At 44.1% G+C, this 22389-nt stretch overlaps 1 protein-coding gene and 1 long non-coding RNA gene across 4 annotated transcripts in view; one reads left to right on the plus strand and one right to left on the minus strand.

Annotated features, from left to right (window-relative positions):
* Window positions 1–17699, minus strand: part of MYL10 (myosin light chain 10) — an 89047-nt gene extending 71348 nt beyond the window's left edge. Inside the window, exons 1-2 of one of the 2 annotated variants that reach the window (XM_017828890.1) lie at window positions 17682–17699; window positions 3190–3298 (exon numbers count right to left, since the gene is read on the minus strand). The gene's annotated coding sequence lies outside the window, so the exon portion shown is untranslated. Of the gene's footprint in view, window positions 1–3189; window positions 3299–16923; window positions 17171–17681 lie in introns of those variants that run through there. The other variant, XM_017828889.1, reaches the window with a different exon arrangement.
* The window catches only part of LOC108504205, a 32503-nt gene continuing 27434 nt past the window's right edge, over window positions 17321–22389 (plus strand). For both annotated transcript variants that reach the window (XR_001877037.1, XR_001877038.1), the window contains exons 1-3: window positions 17321–17435; window positions 17732–17802; window positions 21960–22058. This is a non-coding gene — a long non-coding RNA (uncharacterized LOC108504205). The remainder of the gene's footprint in view (window positions 17436–17731; window positions 17803–21959; window positions 22059–22389) is intronic.

Raw genomic sequence — 22389 nt, forward strand, 5'->3', positions numbered from 1 at the left:
TTCTACATGTTACCCCTTGTGCCCTCCAGCACCTCATCTCCCCTCCCTGCAGAAGGTGTCATGGTGTCAGGAGGAGCTGATCAGCTGCTGTAGGTGATCACACCCTACCACCTTCCCTGACTTTGTCAAAAGCCCCAAAACTATACCTGACTGGTACAAAATACAGTAATTTTCTTTCATCTCTTTGCTGAGGAACCCATGAACTCCCAAGGCCCAAAATACAGCTCTAGTCATGACCTGGGGAATGCTGGCATTTAGGATAATGGTTCCTACATAAGAACCACCTGTGGTCCAGAGCCCCATACATCCCATAAAACACTCCTCATAGATTAGGACAAGTGACAGTTATCCTTTCCAAGAAAGGATACTTTCTTACTGTGTCTCTGGCAAATTGGACTATCTGTGGAGTAAGATATTATGAGAATGAGCCTGGTACAGTCTGACCCTCAAGCAATAGTTATGATGATCTTCCAAAACCTCCAGAGTATATAATACACCCTTTTCAAAGGCCCAGCCTTAGCCACACACTCTTGTGCAAACAAAATTGGATCTAATTCCAACTCCTATGGCCTTTCCTAGAGTTAAACAAAGCTTTGTAGAGCTGAATGATAACAAACCACAGAGGGAGAGAGAAACTGCATGAAGGAAAAAAAAGAGCAAAACATCAGTCCCTGACATTTGAAAAATTCTTATTTGCCTAACTCCCCTGATTTCAGCAGAGCTGTATAACTCTATACCAGCTTCCAAGTTAGTCTCTCTTTTTTTAAGCTCTCTTCTGATGAGCTCTGAAAGCAGCAGAGGTGTTCAGGCAGACGTGTGTAGGCTGTCTCAGACAGCAGGGGCTTCAGGCAAGAATAATTTCAGGCCAACAGTGGCAAGAAAGAGAAAAGGCTGGTGGTGGAGGAACAGAAGATGAAGAGGGAAGCAGTGAGAGGCAATTCTTGTGGTTTGGAAGTTCCTGTGGCTCTATGTACAGTCAGCATTTCTGACTGCAAACAGAAACATTTCTGTTTGCTTTGCAAGCCAGATTTCTCAACCTTTGGCCTTCTGACCTTCCCTGTATCTGGCACTGTGATCAGGTGTGAGATGCAGCTCCCTGCTCCGAGGGGTAGGGCTTTCTCACATGGTCCACCAGCCAGACTGGATGGGGCCTCCTCAGAAGCTGAAGAGACTGACAGTCTCTGTGAGACAGAGGGAGGGCTAAAGGCAGTGCAAGGAGAAAGCCCAAAAAATGCTCTCTTCAGATGGTTTATCTCAGCTTAAACACTGCCACGTTGTCCAATTCCTATAAAACCAGACTTCAGGAATTAGAATCTAGGCATGAACTGCACATTGGGTTTTCCTGGTGCTAAGAACAGACACAGGTCCCACCTGCTCAAAGGTACACTGAGCTCTCTCTGTTGGACTCTGTCAGGAGAAGAGGAAAGTAATGTCTGTATTTGACCATTCTGGTCGTTCAATTTGTCCTTATCAAATAAAAATAAAATAAAATAAGGTTATTTTTAAGGCAGTACAGTTTCTTTATACCACATGCCCATGTTTATTGCCATATAAAATTCCCTGTTTGACTACACCCCACCCAGGCTCTTGTACACACCTGCATAAGTCTATAATTTTATCCCATGAATCATTCTGTACCATCAGATCACACCCAACTTACCAGAACTCTAAGGAAGTGGCAAGTTCATTACACTGGTTTTCATCTTTCAATTTTAAAATAAAAGGATTTTTTATTGGTGCCCTAAATCCACAAGTATTTTTTTTTTAAATTACAGGCATAAAGAATATGTAAAATTAATTAATTAAATGCACCCGAAAAAAGGGAGGACAATGGAAGGGAGAACTAATAAACAGTTTTTAAGAAGCTGTTTGGACCTGTCCTGCAGAGGTTGTATCTACATCATGGGGTACTGCAAATCTGAAGCATTCAAAATCATGAGTCAGGCTCAACAAAAATCATGAGACTGAGGAAAAATCATTGTTTTCAGTTTAAATTAAGGGGGCTTGCCTTATTTTCCTCTGGGTTTTGCAGCCTTGGGAGAGCACTGAGGCCATGGTTTTAAGCACTTAAGCAGCCTTTGAAGGACTTTTTTCCCAGGAAAGTGGAGATTTTCAGCTAAATTACTTGTGTCAATAGCTAGGTGTTTAAGGAACCCAGCAAACAACACAAGAGGTTGCAATCCCAAAGAAATCCAGATGCCATCATGTACTAGAGCAATGCTGCAGCCATCCAGGCCAGTTTGGGAATGTCCTTTGTTAGGAACACCAAGTGCAGCACACTCAGCAGCACGGGGAGATCTGCAGGCAAATATTTTCAGCTTGGATTTTTTCACTTTGGTTTAGTGTAGAGGAACATATTTCCATCTTAGCAGGCATTTCTCGTTTTTATCTTCTTAAAGTTATCTTAGGGTTACCAAATACCACTTGAACTGGCTCTGTAGTTCCTGGGATTAGGCTCAGTGCACTTCTTGACTTGCAGCCATTTGGCAGCCCCTTCACTGTTACACAAATGTAACACTCAGCAGCGACTCGAAACTTTTTGCCATCCAGATAAAAAATGATGAGTGGCCAAATAGGAAAATTGGATTACCTCCTGGGCAACTTAAATTCGTGTGATATGGCCACTGGGTTGTTTCCTAACCAGGACACTTAATTGCTGAGAAATGTGTTTACAGCTTGGTCTGTGCATCTGTCCTTTTGGGACCAAGGTGGGTGTGACAGGATCCTACCAGACTCAGGCTGACCAACAGTCTGGAAGAGCCTGCCACCAGTGGGCAACTCCACCACGGTGCAAGGACTGAGCATCCATAAAAACAGCTGTCCCTGATCCAGTCAGGAATGAAAGAAAAAGCAAAGCAACGGTTGAAGTCTCTTATCTGCTCTGGAAGGGTCTAGGTTTGCAGACCTGGTCGGGATGCTTTAGGTCTGAGATCTATTTTCCTTCATGCCCATTCATCATGCTTTATTGCTTGCTAATGAGAGGACAAAGAAGAAATGGTCTAAATCTAATCACGCTGCAGTTGACTCTGGCTGAAAAGCCCAGCAACAGTGAGTTATCAGGGACCCTCCTGACTCTCCCCTACACACACTCCCCCTGGTTAACGGGCTCCCTGCTCAGCACGGCGTTAACAACAAGGCTCTTTAATTCCTGCCCGGTCCCACTGACATTTACATCTGTTGTCTCCTCACCGCTGTTTTGCCGCCCGCCACTCCGAGCATCGCACTCCAACCAGCCTTCCATGTGCTCCCAGATCCTTTGGGATTGGCAGAAGGCTCAGGGTAGCAGACAAGGTGAATCCTGTAAACATGGCAAGAGATAAGGCAATAAGGGAATGGTAACCACAAAAGTAGCTCACAGGGTTCAAGGGATGGAGGAACATGTACTGTTTATTTTCTGTGCTCTTGGATCAGCTGCAACTCCACATGTAAGGCAACTCCTTCAGCCTCAGCTTTAGGACCTGGAAAGTCCCTTAGCACTGAGCATTATGTAACAAAGAATATATGCTTTCTTTATCTTTTATCTATATAGGAAACAAAACAAAACAACCGAGACATTTGAACAATGCCTACAGCTCTGACTTGGGCCATGTCTCTGCCCTTGTTTGCACTGATGTAAATCAGAGATTGCTGGGAGAGATTTAAAATAGGCCTTTCAATTGCTTATCACATCACTCCTCTGCTCTGCCAGTGATCTGTTCTGTGTGTTTCTAACAACAGTGCCCGTGCTTTTGCCAAGCCACAGTTACACATGGAATGCTTTCTCTCTCCAGGTACACCCAGTGCCTGTCCCCCCTTATCCTTTCATACAAAACACTCAGCTTTCATCCCAATCCCGAGAAGTGCACTACCAATTATACCAATCCCAGGGTTTTTTAACTCATTTCCCCGGCATTTGCTCAGCTGGCTTGCCCGTGCCATTTGTTTATGATGAATTTTTTATGACATAAACAATTACTTATTCCCAGGTGCATTTAACCAGAAGAGCAGGAACAGAGAGAAGTAACAGACTTGGGACTGCCTGGGCTTGCATGGTGGCAGCAACAATATGTTTACAGGCTTCAAAGGCACTGATAGAGCTCCTTCTGCATTTTGGGGGGCTCAGGATTAGAACTGGCTGGCAAAAGGTGATTTTTAATTCACAGGGGATTTCTTATTTTGGTTTGGTTTAGCTTAAGGCCAGTGCAACCAGCGTTTGCACCTGAGAAACCCAAGGCCGTGCCTTGCACAGCAGGGTTGGGAACCTGCTGGAGGGCAGGAGAACAGACACACAAGTGTACCTGCACACTCCTGCACACTCACACACACTCCTGCACACTCACCCTCACACACACTGCACTGCTGTAGGCACCAGATGTGCCTTTCCACTGGAACATGACATGAGATACGAGACTTCATCTGGTTTTCTGACATTCTGCCTTGACCCCCAACGCTCTCAGCAGCCCCACGGTTCCTTCAGCAGCTCCACAGCTTCCTAACTTCTCTGGCATTTGAGGGAGAAATTGCTGGAGTAAATTCCATGGTTTGAGTAATGACATTGATTTTTTAATTTCTTCAGGAAAGTGATTTATTCTGACCTTAAATTCCCTGTAACTGATGTTGTGTTATCAGCACTGCCAAGTTTTGTCAAGGGCTTGAGAGAAAGGGTGAATAAAGACACAGACACGGTTTTTCTCTTCTGTCTGCAGACTACTCCTACCTCTGAGCTGCCAGGTAATATCATATAAGTCATATTAGCCCTTGTTCCCTTTCTTCCCGTGGTTGACATAGTTAGTGGAGAAAAACTGATGTAGCTGATGGTGACACAAGGCTGAATCTGCATCAGTCTGAAAACCAGGCAGCAATAGCACCGAGTAACGTGACAAACTACCCAGCCCTGCATGCATTGTGCATTGCTCCAGAAAATCCAGGCAATGTGGCCTGCGTGGTTTTCAGCTTGGATGGTTCAGCAGGAAAAAGATTTTTGATAATAAAGTTTTAAGAATCAGGGTCTGAAGCTCTGTATCAAACAGAAGGGATCCCCAAGGTACATTAAGGTCTGCCAGTCTCCATTCAGTTAGTAAGTGGGAGACAGCTGTCTGTCTGTCTGTCTGTCACCCTTCCTCTGCCCTGAACACAAACACATTCAAAGTCAAGCCAAATCTTTTTGTTTCATCAGCAGGTTCAGCCAGTTGCCTGCCGGATGTGGAACAAGTTTAGGTACCAACTAGTGCAAGTCAGCAATGGGCCCAGGGTTATTGTCCCTCTCTCTGCTTGCTTTGCCTGAGCAGGTAATTGCCAAAGGAAAGACAAACCCTCTCCCAGGCACTGCAGCTTTGGGACTCAGGTCTCTTCTCAGACTTGCCATTTGTCTGTCCCTGTTTCTAAGCACAGTTCAGGGAACTCTCCATGAAGAATAAGGTTCTTTCTCCTGGACCCTTTGAGAGATTTCTTATTAGTCACCGGCTAATTAAAGGTTCCAGTTGCATTGCATTAGCACCTCTCATGTCATTAGAGTCCAGCTGCAGTGCGAGAATCACATATTTGCTGAGGCTCCTGTGCCAGGCAGCGAGCTGGGAGCAGAGCTTTACATTTCATCACTCTGCAAAAGAAATACAATTAAGCAGTGTTCCCTGATCATATTGCAGCCTGCAAGAGGGGCTCTGAGCACCAATCACTGCAGTGTCTGGCCATGAGTTGTATTGAAATGGTGCTTTGACAAGGTTTTATGAACACATTGTAATAAATCCGTGGCCACCTAAGACTTCTTAATTGTCACTGTACTGCACACGAAGCTGCTCAGAACCCCAGGGTGGAAATGCCAGTTGTGCCTGGGCACATGGTATCTCCACTTGACTTGTAGGAAAATCTTCACCCTTTATTAGCAGTGCAGGTGTTGTGCCACGGGGCCGGGGAGTTCTGAATTCACCCTGTAAAGGCTACTGGTGCAGAGATTTAGTTCATTATAACGTTGTTAATTGACAGACTTGTGTGCCTGTCTAGTCAATAACAGCCTGCTAAAAATATGCATTAAGCAGAGAGAATGAATCAGCTGCTAATAGCAGTCTGCCTGATTGTCAGCTTCTATCTATCTTTGGGATTTGTCAGAACCTTGTCACTATTGTGCTCCAGCAGCTCCAAACCTCCAACATATTTATCCTCCAAACACCCCTCTGGGGCAGGGCGGTTGTTGCTCTCACCAGTTTACAGATGGGAAGCTGTGATATTGAGAGGGAGAGTGATTTGCCCAAGGTCACACAAGAAATCTGTAGCAAAGCAGGGAATAGTTCATCAGTCTGGCAAGCCCAGGGGGATTAACCTACCCCCAGCCAGGACATCTTTCTTGTCTCCTTCCTCTTTCAAATCAGCAGAGTAATAACGATTTATACCAGGAGAAATTCTTTGAGATTCCTTGATAATGCAGAACTTTCGATTTACGAGTGGATGAAGGATTAACTAAATGACCCCCTGCCACATTTCCAAAACACTGACATCCCAGAGCCAAACTTTAAAACATCAAATCCACAAAACTTTTTTTAAATCAGTGCCTCCTTTAAACCAAGTTCTAGCTCCTCTGTTTGTGTGCATTTCCTGTAGCTGCTAACACCTCTAGCTCCAGGTGTAGGGAAAGAACAGCCACCCTACACTGCTGTGGGGAGGTCTAGAATGAGCAGCAGTGTCAGAGAGAAATGTGAATCTGTGATCTGGCCTTGAGTCTTGGCAAGTACATGAGTCCTTTAGTTCATGTATCAAATATGTTTGCTTGTAATTCAGTAAGCTGACATAGGCTCTTAAGGCACATTAACTCATGTGTTACTGTGACGCTGTGATTGATTAGACTATTGCTATTATTAATGTTTCTTATGTGCTGTGTAATGAACAACTTTTAGCTAGATGTGATCCTTCACGTGAAGTTTGCCTTCCAAATAACATACAATAAAGGAGAAGAGATAAGGGAAGAGTGGGACAGTTGATCTCAAGAACAGAGGCACAAGGTAACTAATAATGGGCTGGAGACGTGCCCGGTTTGTGGGCACGGAAGCTGAGCAGTGCCAGTCACACTAGAGGGGAGGGATGGTGTAATCAGGTGAGAGGAGCAGTGCCAAGTGCCCATCACTGCAGCCCAGCTCCTTGTGTCTCCCTGCAGGAGCTACAAACAGGGTCAGCCAGGCGTGTGGAGCCCCTGGAACAGCCCCTCTGCTGCTGCCCCAAGAGCTGGGACTGCAGCTCCAGCCCCGAGCTCACAAACCAAACACACAGGAGTTGTGGGTGCCCCACGAAAGAAAGTGTTCAAGGCCAGGTTGGACAGGGCTTGGAGCAACCTGATCTAGTGCAAGATGTCCCTGCCTGTGATGGAAAGTTGTACTAGATGGTCTTTAAAGGTCCTTTCCAACGTAAACAATTCTATGAATTTTTAGTATATGGCAAGTCTAGAACTAAGATGGTAAACCCAGCGAGATCTAGTCAAAGAAAAAATCCTGGTACATTTTCTTATTTTTGCCTCATACGCTTTTTCAACCAGGACCACACACACACTGTACTATGTCAGAGGTGCCTCCTGTGTCTTGCAAAAATGCTTCAAATCCTCAGATTGCAGCTATTCATGATTCAGGACCACAATTCCACTCAGGGAGTCACTGTCAGAAGAAAAGCACTGTGGTTCCTCCTGGGCAGGGAAGAGACCCAAACCACCACTTTTAGTTCCTCTGCTTGCCTTTCCTCCCTGTGATTTTTCTTTCTCCCCACAGTTTTGCCAGGGTTACTTCAGGGAGTCAAACCCCTCACTCCACTCCTGTGTGTCTTGCAGGCAGTTGTGGCTCCAGCTGCTGTGGAAGGTGATGGTTCTGCAGGTATCTCCTTCCTGCCCTTGAGGTCAACCTCTCCCTCAGGAGGAGATTCTCAGGCTGGTGGTGCAGCTGCTGTAGCTCCCAGCCAGTCATGGCTGCTGGGTGGCATCACCCAGAGAAAAGGAGAAGTGCACAGAGAGGGCTGCCCAGCTGGGCATTACACACAAATCAGCTTCTTCCTGGAAAAAATGAGGGCTTCCAGTCTTTTGAGAACCTCAAAGAATTTTCCTCCACCTTCCTACAGGTGGAGAGGTTGGACAGGCACTTGACTGAACCATCCTCAAGCCCTCTCAGCCCACCAACAGCAGGCTCTCTGTTCAAAAGATTTGTGTGCAATTAGGTAAAGCAAACTTCAAAGCTGTCTAGCCCACTGATCCAATATGGAAAAACCTAATTAAGGGAGTTAGAGATGGATACAGTGTCAGCTTTCACCTGGACAGACTTTGGTGAAGGAAGAAGAAGTTTGAACTGAGCTCTGAAAGCTGTAAGTTCCTGTCCTACAAAGGAGGAACTGAGATCAGGGCTTGAAGGACGATGTTGTTTGAAGGTCTGAAATGTCTATTTTCAACTGCTAAGGTTTGACATTGATAATTCCTGGTCCTCCTAAAAGGCTAAAACATCAAAGGAGAGCGGTGAAGGGTCTTTGTGCAATGAATGTCATCACAGATGTAGAGCTCCCAAAGCCAGGGAAAAGCTCCAGAATATCAGATACTTGAATGCTCACAGATATTAATGAATCCACAACTTTTCAGTGAGACAGGTCAGTATTGTTAACCCCATCTTACAAACAAGGATATTGAGTAAGAGAAAGGGGAAGTGACTCACTGAAAACCACCCTGTATTAGAGACAAGAATAGGACTCAGATCTTATGACTCCCATTCCTGAGTCTTAATCACTATTAGATCGAAGCTTTATAGCTTCACATTTGCTGAGGGCTGGAAGAGGGAAAAAACAAGAGGTGGGAAGGGTGAGGAGCTTCTTTGAATCAAAACTAAACACAAGGTTCCTGGAATGAAGCCATCACTAATTTCAATAAATTTACTTAGATCTTGAGCTTTGGGATGGCATGAGCAGCTGTGAGTCATCTTGGCCAGTCAAAGGAATAATTAATTGTTGTGGGTAAATCTCAAAAGGTTTAGGGGTCAGGTAAGGTAAGAGGCAAAGCTTATCCTTGACTGCTCTTTTCTGCTCTGCAAACTATGCTGGAGACGCTCACTAGAAGATTATCCTGTGGATTCCTTATGCCAGATCTGTCCATCTGTTGCACACACTTTCTGCCTCATCTTCTATTTTCATTGTAAACTATTCAGTGTTGGGATTGTCACTATTTTAGAGGTTTTTCTAGTACCTGCCATTGCACAGCTTTGATCCATACAAGGATAAAGCAGTACCAGAGGTACAACCATCATCCAAATAGGAATAGAGGCTGAACAGTTTGGCTCCTGAGATTTTTTGTGCTTCCTGATTATAGCAGGAGTGGTTTCCTTGTGGTGCTTTGATAGTTTTGCTCCCAGCACAGCTCACAACCAGGAAGTACAAGAATGCAGAGCAATGATAGCCAGAATTTGCAGAACAGCTCAGTGTGCACCATCACAAGCAGGTTTGCAGGAGCTCAGCTCCCATTTAGGCACCAGAATCACCACCTAGATTTTAAGAAGTGCCAGAGAGCTCTTTAGAAAATGCAGCCCTCATGGCAGCTTCTGTTTGAGGATCTACCTCGGTGTTTCAGGCTGAAAAGTGTCACCCTGACTCAGTGTCATTTTTTCAGTACCTCTTAGGTACCGTGAGATGAACGGTGCGAAAAAGTCTTGTGTTCTCCATCAGGTCATGATTCCAAACAAAAAATGTAAAGCTCAGAGTAAAAAGATGCCTTTATTCCTACTCTCCTGGCCTGAAAACTCAGTTTCTCTCCAGCTCCACTCCTTAGTGGGTGCCTGAGGTGGGTGATTGCCCTTCAGTTCTCTCAGGGTCAGAGCCAGGACAAAGGGAATCTCATGGAAAAGGGAGCACTCACTCACTGGGTATGTTCCTCCCCAGCATCCCTAATCCATAACTTTGAGTGAGGGAGGCAAGCAGCATCCCACGTGGTGGATTGTCACTCAGGGTCACCCATGGGATGCTTCCCATCTGGACCTCTTTGACTGCTCCTTTTCTGCTCCAGTGCAAATAGTGCCGAGCTATTGGCGGCTCTAAACGAATTTGGTATTTTCACGTGGGTAGAACAGAGGCTCTGCACAGCTCCTGCCGTGCTCAGCCAGGAGGTGACGACCAACATACCTGTGGAAGCCCTGAGAACCTCCCTGAGAGCCCATAGGCATGCAGGAATTTAAAAGCCCTGCAGCCATGTCTGAACTGGGAACTTCAGAGGACAGACTTTCAGGTTCAGTTTCATTTTGAAACGTCTGTAATGAAACATTTTGATATTTAAAAATTATTATAATTTACTTTTCCTTCCATGGGAAATTTCAAATATGTCACTTTTTTTTTTTTTGCACTGAAACAGAACTTTGCATCCCCTGCACCATTTTTCCAGGAATTTTCCCAAATTTCTGAATTCTAGGATTACCCATAAAGCAGACATGTTGGCTTTCAACCCTCTTTGGTGCCATTATTCCACAGTCTTTTTTTTTTTTTTCCCCCAATTATGATTACATTTTAAAGAAAGAGTTTATAATCCCTTGCCAAAAAAAATGAGCTTCTTTTAGGTTCCAAGTCTGGAGAAAGGTTCCCTTTTGTTCCTACTAAAGAGATATGTTGCCTGGTGCTGACTGGGAGCAGAGACACTCCTGCATTCCCAGCCCTGACACTAACTGCCCCTGTGGCCCCGGGCTAATCGCTTAAATGCTCTGGCTCAGTCTCCCCATTGGTAAAACAGAGATAATGATACTTACCATCTTCTTCACAGGGGTGTTGCAGAGAAATAATTAGTTTGTGTCTGTAAAGCACTTTGAAGATAAAAAGCACAATACAATTGATAATAATTATTGCTATGCAGGCTGGTTCTCCCCTCCCTAACACCTTAATGGTGCAGGAAGGCAAGGAAAGCACTGAGCTGAACTGTCTCTCCTGGTAAAGCCCCAACTTCAGCAAAAGTGTACCTAAGCCAGCCACCCCAAAATTTTTAAGCTTTAAATCCGGTTTAGTGCCCCTAGTTCTAACTTGCCAAAGTTAGACGTATCACTGCATGGCAAGGAGATTTGTTTTTCACTGTCTCTTTTTCTCTAGTCCCTCGCAGTTTTTAATAGCATTTTGTGCCTTCAAAAGCTTCCATCAGTCCCTGATACCTCTGCCTTTCCTGGCATGGGGCAGCGGCTTATTATCCACGAGTTCGTTACAGCCCTGGCTTCAAAGATCCGCGGTTCAAAGGGTCCCAGAAGTGTGGCACAGGTCAGCACTTTAATGCCGATTCACACATCTTTAGAGGGCAGTACCATCGCCGCAGTTTTGTTCCTGGGGGAAGCAGAGAATAACTGGTTTGTAGAGTTCCCTTTGGCCTCAGCGCTGGCCACGGAATTGGAGGCTCCTGGTGGCAAAGATCAAGCGTCAGGGAGCCCTGGGGTGGGTGAGCCTGTGGGGCTGTGATGGAGTGAATGAGTGAAAATGGGCCTTTGTGAGTCACTGACTTGTTCTTAATGGGAGCTGCGGAGGGAAAGGGACTGGGGGAGTAAAGGAGAAAAAAGTATCAGAAAGGATAAAATTGCCTAAACTGGTTGTCTCCACGCACTTTCTTTGTAAGACAAGCGATAGAGGGATGATGCACCTAAATATTATCAAAAACAAATCAGAGGAACTACTACTCTAAATACACTTCCTACACAAGCTGAACCAGGATGAAGGTGGAGAATATGGGGAACAAGGAACAAAACAACTGTAGATATGAAATATTGGCTACGATATTTTTCATTTGCACGTAGACTTGAACTTCCTGTACAGAGGGTCAAAGTCTTCTGCAGAAGGCCCTTCTTGCTGCACTTATGGCCCAAGAGGAAGCAAGAAAAAGCAGAAATCATCCTGAAGACCATTTTCCAAACAGACAGTTTGAAGAAGTAGCATTTGAGTCACTGGACAGATCTTTAGGTTGAATCCAAATATTGAAACTAAATGCCAAATCTTCTTTTCAGGCACCAGCTAAAGTGGAAGAAGCCATTTTTGCACTGGGTGTGCTCATTGTGTCTTAAATTGATCTGAATCAGTTATGGTACCAAACCCTGGAGGAACTTTGCTCTTACAGACCTTGTATGCATGCATATATATATATATACATATATCTATATCAGAAGACTGTAGCATCTCCTGGGTGTGATTTATTGCAAAGCATCATTTAGCTACAGATGCCTGTTGACATCTAGACTGTGGACATCTCCAGACAATTACAGAAAGATTATTTTGCTGGCTTAAACAGTATGTGGGTCTTGCAGTATACAAGGACCAATTTCCCACTAAGGGAGTGATTCAAGTGAGAGAGAAAAGATATGTGGGCTTTAGCAGAACAGGGTCCATCCCAGCTACTTGACTTCAGCTGGGTTGTCAGCAAATCCAGCCCCTCATTAGGACACCAATCATTTCTTATTTCTCTTGTTTTATCCCCTGGTCCCTTGGGGGAGGAGGTTTCATTCACACAGCCCTTACCTGTAGCCTCTCAGTCTGCAAAGGTGAGACTTAAATTTCTGAAAGGCTTTTTTTGCCTCATCCAGTTTTCCACATCCATGCCCATAGACCTGAAATTCTGTTTGCACAGTCATAGAGACTACTGCAAAAACCTATATGTCTGTGAAAATTTAGGGTGACTGAAGGCATACCACATGCACAGGTTCCTACTATAAGCAGAGATTTCATTTAGGAAGGAGAGGATGTTGCTTTTGACCTAAATATGGAAGGATAGTTCTTCTGAATCTCAGGTGAAACTGTAAAACTGCCCTGTTTATAAAGCCTTGTCCCTCTGCTCTGTTTGCCTTAGGCTCAGCCATCCTTGCACCTTCAGGAAAATACTCAGAAATATATTTTCCTGCTTCTTTTTCCAGGGCTTGGGTGGCATGATCTCTTAATGCATCTGCCTGTTTATGTTAGCAAAATGGAAAGCAGCTTTGTTTATGGAAAAGATCTATTTTTGTTTTACTTTTTTCTCTCAACTAAACTGACTTTTATCCAGGATCGTGTTTTGCTTTGGGAAATGTGCTGCAGTTCTTAGCCCTAGCTTTAAAAAGTCAGGTCACGAGGAAAAGGGGAAATCCTGATCATATTGTTTAATTTTGTAGGATTACACTGCAGCCTGGAAATCTAAAAGAGTGGAAGAGTTAATATCCCCTTCTTCTCTGCAACTTCTTCCTCTGTGTCCCTGTGCAATGACATTAGCTATTCTCTCACATATATTTACACAAGCCAGATCAGAGACAAAATCAGTATTTCCATCTTATGGGCAGGGGGACAGTGTGGCATCCAGGGGAGAAGGAAATTTCAGAAGCCATCATGCTCCCCTGAGGATAAATCATGTCACTGTGTGTCTTTCAAGTTCTTGGGACTTTGATCTTGTGAGAGATGGAAAAGGGTCAGGACACGGGTGGTGGATTTTGAGTGAAAACCCAGACAGGGCGTTGTGGCGTGGAGATGATGTGGTGAGGTGGGAGCACAGCGTGCAACGTTCTCCCTCTGCAGAGATTCCAGGGAATCTGAAAAGGCAGAGGTGTTCTTGCATAAGGGTTGGACTCCATGATCCTTGTGGGCCCCTTCCAACTCAGCACGTTCTGTGATTCTGTGATTCTGTGATTCTGTGATTCTGTGGTACTGCTTTACTGCCAGAACGTGAAGGGTCCCGCTCTTGACTTGGAAGTCAAACTAAGGTCTGGCCAGTCCCTGTCATGCCACACTGCTGGGCAGGTTTTGGCCAAAGCTGATACTCAAAGCTTGGGTTCTGTTTTTAGCTGTACTGCTGATACACAATGTGGATTTTGTCAGTTCTCTGCACCTTCCTCAGAGAGATGGGGATCACACCTGCCCGTGTTGCAGAACTGTACTGCCCTCTTGGAATGCCTGGTATAGAGTTAGGGGTTGTATGAATTATGGCCATCACTTCATGACATTTAACAATTTATGGTGAAACCCATAAGTCACCATGTAATATATCCTTAAAGCTCTGTGACACAGGGAATGCATTATCCCTGTTTCAATTACGAAGATTTAAGTGTGTGTCTTTGTGTGTTATGGAAAACAGTGGCAGCATTGTCTACTATGAAGGTTGTCTGACTTTCCACAATGTTTGTATACATGTGTGTGAGTTTGTATAACATATATATACATGGCTGCACTAAAAACCACTGTGTTAATGCGAGGTTACCTTGATTCCAATGTGAGGTGCTTGAAAATGATGGAAATTACAGACTTTAGGTGGATCATGCAAGCTCAGTTCAGCCCCACAGTGAGCATGGCTCTGTGACACAGTCATTTAGCACATAACCACACAGTTTGCATTCCACATTTTCCCTCTTTCCATTTTCAAATCACAGTACTGGTTGCACCCTTCAGACTAATATCCATAGGAATCTTTAAATACAAGCTGTTTAAGTGACCTAAATGTAAGAGTCTGCTACTACTACCCAGTAATAACACGATAGGATAGCCAGGGTATGCACTATCAAAAAGGATAATGAACAATGATAATAACCCTTAATAAGTCATAAGAAATAATAAAGTAGGTAATGAGGTGCCAGTTTTCACAGTTAGCTGTGAAATGTTTCTCATGTTGACTTGAGAAAAACCATATAAGGGGATGAAAATGGCCATTTCTGTTGATTTACTCTCACTTCCGACATTTCTTCCTGACATCAAATTTGTGAGCTGGAACAACGGAGCTTAACCATGTTCTGATACATGTTTGGTGCAGAGAAATCTTTTGAAAGACGCAGAATCGATTGAAGAACAAGGAACAATAAGATATCAGCTGGTTTCTGGCTGATTTCCCATCTGACATTGTAAAAGCATCCAGGACTATTTGTTTAATTGGAAATAGAATAGTGAGCCACGGAACCATCCTGGAACCCCTCCTAGCACATATGTACACACACAGACCCCAGCCACTCGCTCCCTACCCACAGCCATCTGTCATGTGTGCCAACTGGAGCAAACCACTCCTATTACTCAACAAGGAGCTCATTATAGCTTCCTCTTCATCCACAGGGCCTTTGGAAAAGCTCACAGTCTGGGGGGATGTGCAGCAGGGAGGGCATTCTGGACTGGGGGGCAGTCCTTTTCCATTGCTACATGCCCACATCAAAGTGCATCCATTTCAGTCATAGCCATTATTGTTGTCGCTCAGGAGAACATCCCTTCCTCCTGGAACAAAGGCCAGCTGTGGGATCAACCTAAAAATGACTGGTAGTCAGCCCATGCCGACCTTCTCCTGACTGTTTCAGGAGTTTATTTCGTTTTCTTTATCTGTAAATCTGTTTCAAATCATCCATTTAATTTAAATTTTTCCCAGTTTCACCTCACCACAAGGGAAGTGCTCATTGGAGCAGATTTTCAAGAGATGCCACAGCTTTGTTCCACCATCACAAACATCATTCCCTGTGATTTCACTGCTGATCAGCCCATATTTGTTATTTCAATGGAGTTTCTTAGCCTTGAAGCTCTATAAACTGTTTGGGACAGAAATTATTCTATTACATCAGATTGTTCAGTGTCCAGCACAGCAAGGCCCTGATCACAACTACTGCAATATATTAAACAAAAAATGGCAAAACTACAGAGGAAAACTCTGGCACACAAACAAATCCTTTTTCTTAACTTCTACCTGAACCAGATGCTGGTGGTATATGTAACGTGTGGGGCTTTGCTGATTTACACCCTTGTAAAAATCAGTATTCAAAGCTCCTTTTCATGTGCAGCTTCCATCTAAGTAAAGGGGATACTGCATATCAAAGGCAGCTGCACCAGCCACTTTAGATTTATTAGTAAATCCACTGAAAAAACATTTCCAATGAAATAAATCTCAGCCTGCTGACTTCCTCCTATTCTTTACTTATCCTCTTATTGATTTTTGTCTCGGAGATTTAAACCTCTCAATTTGTTTTATGAGACACTTGTCGAACAGATGACAAGAAAAAAGACAGTGCTGGATATTTTCCTTAGCAGTTTTAAGTAGAAATAAAGAGCATTTCTTTGAAATTAGTCTTGCTCTTGTGACACAGTGGGAAGAATATATCTGACAAGCCCTTTAGAAGGCATTAGCTCGGTGCATAGAGAAAGCTTACGGGCTGCCACCAACACAGCTTTGTGGCAGCAGTGCCCCAGAAGCTCATTGACAAGTTTGACATGTAAACAAGCTGTTGCTAAAAATATTTAACCTGGGGGACCCTGGCTAGTCGAAGGGGCTAGTAATGGAATACAGATCCTTTCACCTCCAGGCATCTGTTCAAAGCCACGCCATTGACTGAAAGTCATTATCGTCTCGTGGCTGCGCAGAGGAATGAGTAGGTGGGCTCCGCTCTGTGTCTTGTGAGCAAATTGTTGCACTGCTAAACCACGCTGGGAATTGGAACAGAAAGCTGGGGGCTGGCACCTTCTGGTGGCTGGGGCAGCTCCTCCCAGGAGGAAAGTGTCCTTGGCTTATTCCCTGCACAGCTCCCTTCCAGGGACATGTCACCTGGCAGACACCTCTGTCTTTGCCACAGCCCCCTTCCAAATTGCTACTGCTCTGCTGTGGAGGTGACAGAAGATGGAGGGGTGGGTACATCCATAGCATCCCTATCCTGCTCCTGCCTCCTGCCCTGCAGCTTGAACCTGTCCCAGCGCTGCCCTGAAACCCAGATGCCAGCTGCAGTAATTTCCAAAGGTTCCCTGACTGTTTCTAAAGGTTCTCTAATCATAGTCTTCCAGGAAAAGATGTCACACATGCTAAAACACCATCTCCACCGTGCAGTCCCACCTTCAGGAGCAGCAGTGAGAGTGACAGGGCAGCACAAGGGACGCTCACTAAATGTGAGGTGCTGGTGTTCACCCTGCCAGACTGAGGGCCTGTTCCTCTCCTCTGCTCCACAGGGTTGGGGAGTCAGGGAGGGGCAATTTCTATTCTCACACGTTTTAAATAGCTGTTACTTCACTTACCCTGCTTTGCTCTGGGCTGTGTGCTCTGATAGCTCCACCCGCTTTCAGGCAGTCACTGCCACAGCTTTGCCTCCATTTTGTTACTCGATTTGAGCATCTTTACACCTAAATTTGTATCCTGAAGAGAGATCCAGAGGCAGTGCCACCACCCCACAGACCCTGGGCTGTGTTACCCCACTTTGGTATCACTTTAACCAGCTTTGTTGCCCTGAGGGGGCAGAGGTGCCCTCACAGCACCTGCCAGGGCAAGGCCGGCTCCCCTCAGCAGCCAACATGGCGGTGGAACCAGTCAGGGGCCCTGCCCTGCCCCTCACAACCTACCGGCAGCCCTGCACAGCTGAATTTCACCTCCTGTCACATATTCCATATTAAAGCACATATATATGTATGATACAGGGGGAGAGATTGCTCCCAGGCCCGGGATTTGTGTGAGGTGAAGTCTGTGGGGTATGGAGGCCCTGTCGTCCTGACAGGCAGGGACGGCTGTGAGAAGGAAGGCCTGAGGGAAAGAGGTGGGAGCCTGTCTAGAGAAAAGTCACTTTCCCAAGCTGAGTGTTTCTGCCCCAATTGCTTCAGGGTGGCAGAGGACAGTGGGTGCCCTTTGAGCGGGCAGATGCTGTGCCACAGGCTGTGAGCTGCTCCTGAGGGGAATTTAAGGCTGGTCTCCTGTAGCACATTGTGTCCTTATGAGCCTTTCTGCCTCCCAAATCAGGAGGATTTAGATCTATTACTTTTTTTTTTTTTTTTAAATTACATACCTGGCATCTCTTCTATTCCCATTTACAGAGTTTTCAATTCCCATTTACAGAGACATCTCGTCGTGGGAGCTCCAGGGCAAACTCCCTCTCCACAGGTGCAGGAACGACGTTTCCAGGCAAGGTTGGTGTTAATTTAACTTTGGGAATAACAGGAACAATAGGACTGGAAGGGGCCTTCTGGTTCATCAAACTAGTCCTCTGTTGTTAGAGGCAAGCAAGTTATATAATCCCTTTTGCAAATGAAGGGCGCTATCCTAAAGCGAGCTGGGTTATTTTTGTCCCCCCCGTGTCCGTGGGAAGGCCCTTGGAGAACCTCGATGCTGTGGGGACGTCTCCATCTGAGGAGCGTCTTGCTCACCACGGAGCATCGCTCTTATTAATCTCAAACTGCACAGCCTGACTTCTCATCCTATTGCATTTCATTCTTTTCCTAATGCTGTAATGGCCAGGATCATACAGGCCTTCCCCTGGAATACTCCGGCCCTCCACATTTACAGCGCTACCCTTAATTTGTGCCACCAGCACAAGATCATTGATCCTGTTTGATATTTTTATCAGTCTAAAGGTTTTGACTTGAGAAATCATGCCAGTTACATGCCAGCAGGCTCCCTTTCAGCACAGCCATCCTCTCCTTTTTTTGTAGGGAATGCACTGGGCAGGGCTATCACACCTGGATAAATCTATTTATTTCCAAGCATTTTTTTAAACCAAATTCAAGGATGTATCAGCAACTCTTCTACCATATATTGTAAGGGTGTTGTGTGCCATATTGGCTGGGAGCTCTATGAACTCCAATCCTCTGGAGAACACCTGGATGCCATACCTTACTCTGCACAGGTGCCCTGTATTTATAACCTCCATTTTCTTTTACTCTGAGTCCATGCAGATTTTTGGGCACAACTGGTGTTGACCCTTTCTACAAGATTTGCTTCCATCCAATCTCTTGTCAGGGCAGGACAGAAGAGGAATAATGCAAGACCTGAAATACTTAGTGCAGAAAAATCCTAAGGATCTCCTGTTTTCTTGTACCCTGACTATCACATCGATTGTGTGAGCATTTCAGAGAAGGAGGAGGGGTCCTGTTACAAAGAGACCTGTTTCCCACCCTCTTTTTTGGCACTTCTTAGAATGCCTCTTTGGAAGGGGCTAATGGCCCTCTGGGACAAGCCCTCTTCTGCCAATAACCGTAGGTCAAAAGTTAAACTGAACAGCAGAGAATGAAAACCGGATAAAATACACCATAAATCTTGACATTCTAATTGAGAACTGTCCAATGCAAACTGCAGCACTGTGTCTGTTTTACCTCAATGCTCTACAAGAGGCCAGATCCTGCTTTCTTTAATGGCTTGAAGTATCCTACTGATTCTTACTGGGACTTCTCACTTGATTAGGACAAGCAAGATTTGGTCTTTGAAAAGACTTAAAAGTTTGATAGTTAGTGCAATTTCTGCAGTTATAGGAGCAGAATGATGGTTTTGATTTCATGGTAAAGGCATGTTCATCTCATTTTTCAGACAGCACTGACACGACTCTGTGTGTGTGTGTCTGTGGGCAGAGATTTGCAGGACAAAAAGATCTGTGGACAAATACAGCTCACACAGAGAATTTTTTACTGAAGGAAAATTTGCCTGAACATAACGTGTCATCTAAGATGTTTTATAGATATTTTTGCTGTCTGAGGTAAATGGGGGAGGATTACACCTATTTTACAGAGTGGTGAAATCAGAGCATAAAGAATTTAAATGACTCACCCAAGATTACACAATAACTCAATAGCAGACCCCAGCAGAGCCTGGAGTGCTCAGAACACTGGCCCAAACTGTCTCCTTGGCCTTGTCTTTGCTTTCAGACACTTAAAATACAGACAGAGTCAAAAATAGAAGAACAGAGCTTGTTTATTCCTCTGCTTATATATTAAACATAAGTTCTCTTTCAGTGAATAGTTGTGTTGTTTATATTTTCATGGGAAATCTAATCATTGAAGCAATTCATTCCAGATTTTTGCTATTCCCTTTCACAAAGCAGCATATAGATACTGGAACAAAACTACTGCTGCCACAAGCAGACCACTGTGGTTCCCATCCTGGAAGCTCAAGAGAACTACCCTGTAACATTAGACTACAAGAGCTTTTTATTAATGTTACATCTCGGAGCTCTTCTCAGAATAGGAAACTTTCCTCCCAAATTTATTTGAAATCATATCCCTATACGCTGAGCTAATTTTTTTTTTCAGCCTGGTTAACATCATAAAATGGATCATTAATATGTCCTTTGAAAATGATGCCAGTTCTGGGCAGCTTATGCAGCCTGTATGTGTTGGTGCAAAGAAATTTGCTCCTACTGTACAGGATGTGTGAGCCAGAGAAGAGGGAGAGGGTTAAGAAAGGGAAAACACATACTGGAGTGTAGTGGCATAACAAATCTATCCCTAATCTTGAAAGCTCCATAGTGCATGAGTAATGAAACTAAAGATGAATTATTACAGCTTGCACTCATAATTTACAGGTATGAGTGTATTATCTTACAGCATAAATATTCCATTTAGGCTTTGTGATGGGTTTTTTCTCCATATAGGAAAATAAAAGTAGTATTAGTCACATGTCCATAGCTTTGTCAGTGGCTGCAAAATGTTTTTCTTTCCAGGAGGAAAGCACACTGAATAATGCAACACTTCTATTTAGGCTGGTTTTTCATACATTGACACTTGGAAAATCTAGAAACAGTTGTTTTAATTTTAAGGGCTACAATGTCTGCTCCCTTTATTCCTGCCCTTTATCATCTTACACACCATGTTCTTATAGACAAGGGGGGAAAAAAAACATTCCAGTGTCTAATAAATCTGAAATCCATCAGGGGCTGCAAAGCTTTCGCTCTCCTGCCCTGGTTCAGCTCGTGTTACATCCAGCAGCACAACAAATGCACTTTGTGCACCAACGCCGATGGATTAAGCACTTTCGCTCATTTTTCCAGGGTGAGAACTCAACTAAATCCTTTTTTTTTTTTTTTTTTTAGAGTTTTGAATCTTTTTAACAAAGGGAATGGCTGCACAATTGATTCTTGAGCAAGGAGAGGGAAAAATTGTATTACAATAGTTGTTGCTGAGCAGAATTTTAATATTGCTAAAGGACTTTAAAAATATTTTATGATCCGAGCCTCCCTTAGCACACAGTGCTCTACCTTTGGTTTTCTGAGCTAATTTATAAGAAACTCTGTGTGCAGGTCTCAGTAGTCCTTTTTCTACTCTTAGACCTTTTGCTGCCTGTTATAGTGAAGTTGCACATGCTGTGCTTTCACAAATGGGAATTTTGCTTTTGTTCTTTCCTGTTGCATTTCCCTAAAATAAAATATCTTCTGGGGGAAAAAAAAAAAAAAAAGAAGTATTTTATTACTATTTGTGTAAGGAAATAATGTAATGTGGGGCCAACTTTTTGGGCACACCAGGACTGATTTTCTAATACATGATCTCACAAGTATGAGAGATTTTATTTCAATGAGCTCAGTTCACAGCTACGGACCTAAAAGAGGAGTAGATTAATAGGTGTCAGGCAATTTAATAGTTTCTTTCTGATCCTTGTAGACAGCTTTTTTTAGAAGAGCTGAGCCCTCAGCAAAGTGAGTCCTAGAAATCAGAAGCCAATGCTGAACCCTCCTAAAAACAATAGCACTTCTCAGATACCTGCATTTCAGTTTGTGCCTCTGTGAAATGGAAGCATTAACAATGAGCTAAATCATCACTGAAATGGTCAGGGAAACATCTGTATGAAATACTTTTAGATTCAGGGATGCTAAGTAACATTAAAACAAATAAATGATTTATAGAACTGACCTGTCAAGTTTAAAACTGTTCACGGAGATATTTCAACATTTGTTTCACACAAAAATTAAGTTGCATTTATCAAGGGCAGAGCAATTTCCAGAGTGAATAGTGACCCATGTGTACAGTTTAAGGAAGATTTAGTAGTTTCAGCTGATGTAAAAGGGGCTCTTCCACATGGCACTTCAAGCCTACAGACACAAAAGTTGAAGGGCAGTAGCAAAGAAAGAGCAACAGAGGAGATGTTCAAAGACAAACTTTCAAACAATCCGAACAATCTGCTGAATTTGTGTGTACAGAATTTAGGGGGGTTGCAGTCACACATGAGCATTTTCCTACATCCTAAAATTAAGCACTTATATATTGGCAGGTTGGAAAACATGGGCACTGAGGGGCAGAGCTGTGATCGGGGCTGGGCCTCAGGGAGGATTCACTGTTGTATTAACGTTTTGTCTTCTCCTCAGCTTAAACAGAAGAGACAGCAGAGCAAACACTCCAGCCCAGCCCATCATTGGCTTCTGTGCTGGGTTAAACAAGACCAGAATTCAGACCTCTCGTTGTAGGTAAGAAAAATAAATGATGTCTTCCATGTTACTTGTGCCAAAGGGGTTTCTTTTTTCCCCTCCTGGTGTTTTGAGTGTGCAGTGGACACCTGTGCATTGGAGAAGGCACCTCTGCTGCACTCAGTTTACATGAGGAGTAGTTTACCAAATGTGAAAAACCAGAAATGGTTCCTGGCGTTTCCTTTGAAAAAAAACAATGTTCCCAGTGCTGGCATGAAATACCTGCCTGAAGGAAAGATGTTGTGGTCATCTAAAAATCATGGATGGTACCAGTGAGGGAGCAGAGGGAGGAGAGCACTGTGCTGAGGGATGTCAAGGAAAAACATCTGGT

The sequence above is a fragment of the Lepidothrix coronata genome, unplaced genomic scaffold, assembly GCF_001604755.1.
Source record: "Lepidothrix coronata isolate B3197 unplaced genomic scaffold, Lepidothrix_coronata-1.0 Scaffold154, whole genome shotgun sequence".
NCBI lineage: Eukaryota > Metazoa > Chordata > Aves > Passeriformes > Pipridae > Lepidothrix > Lepidothrix coronata.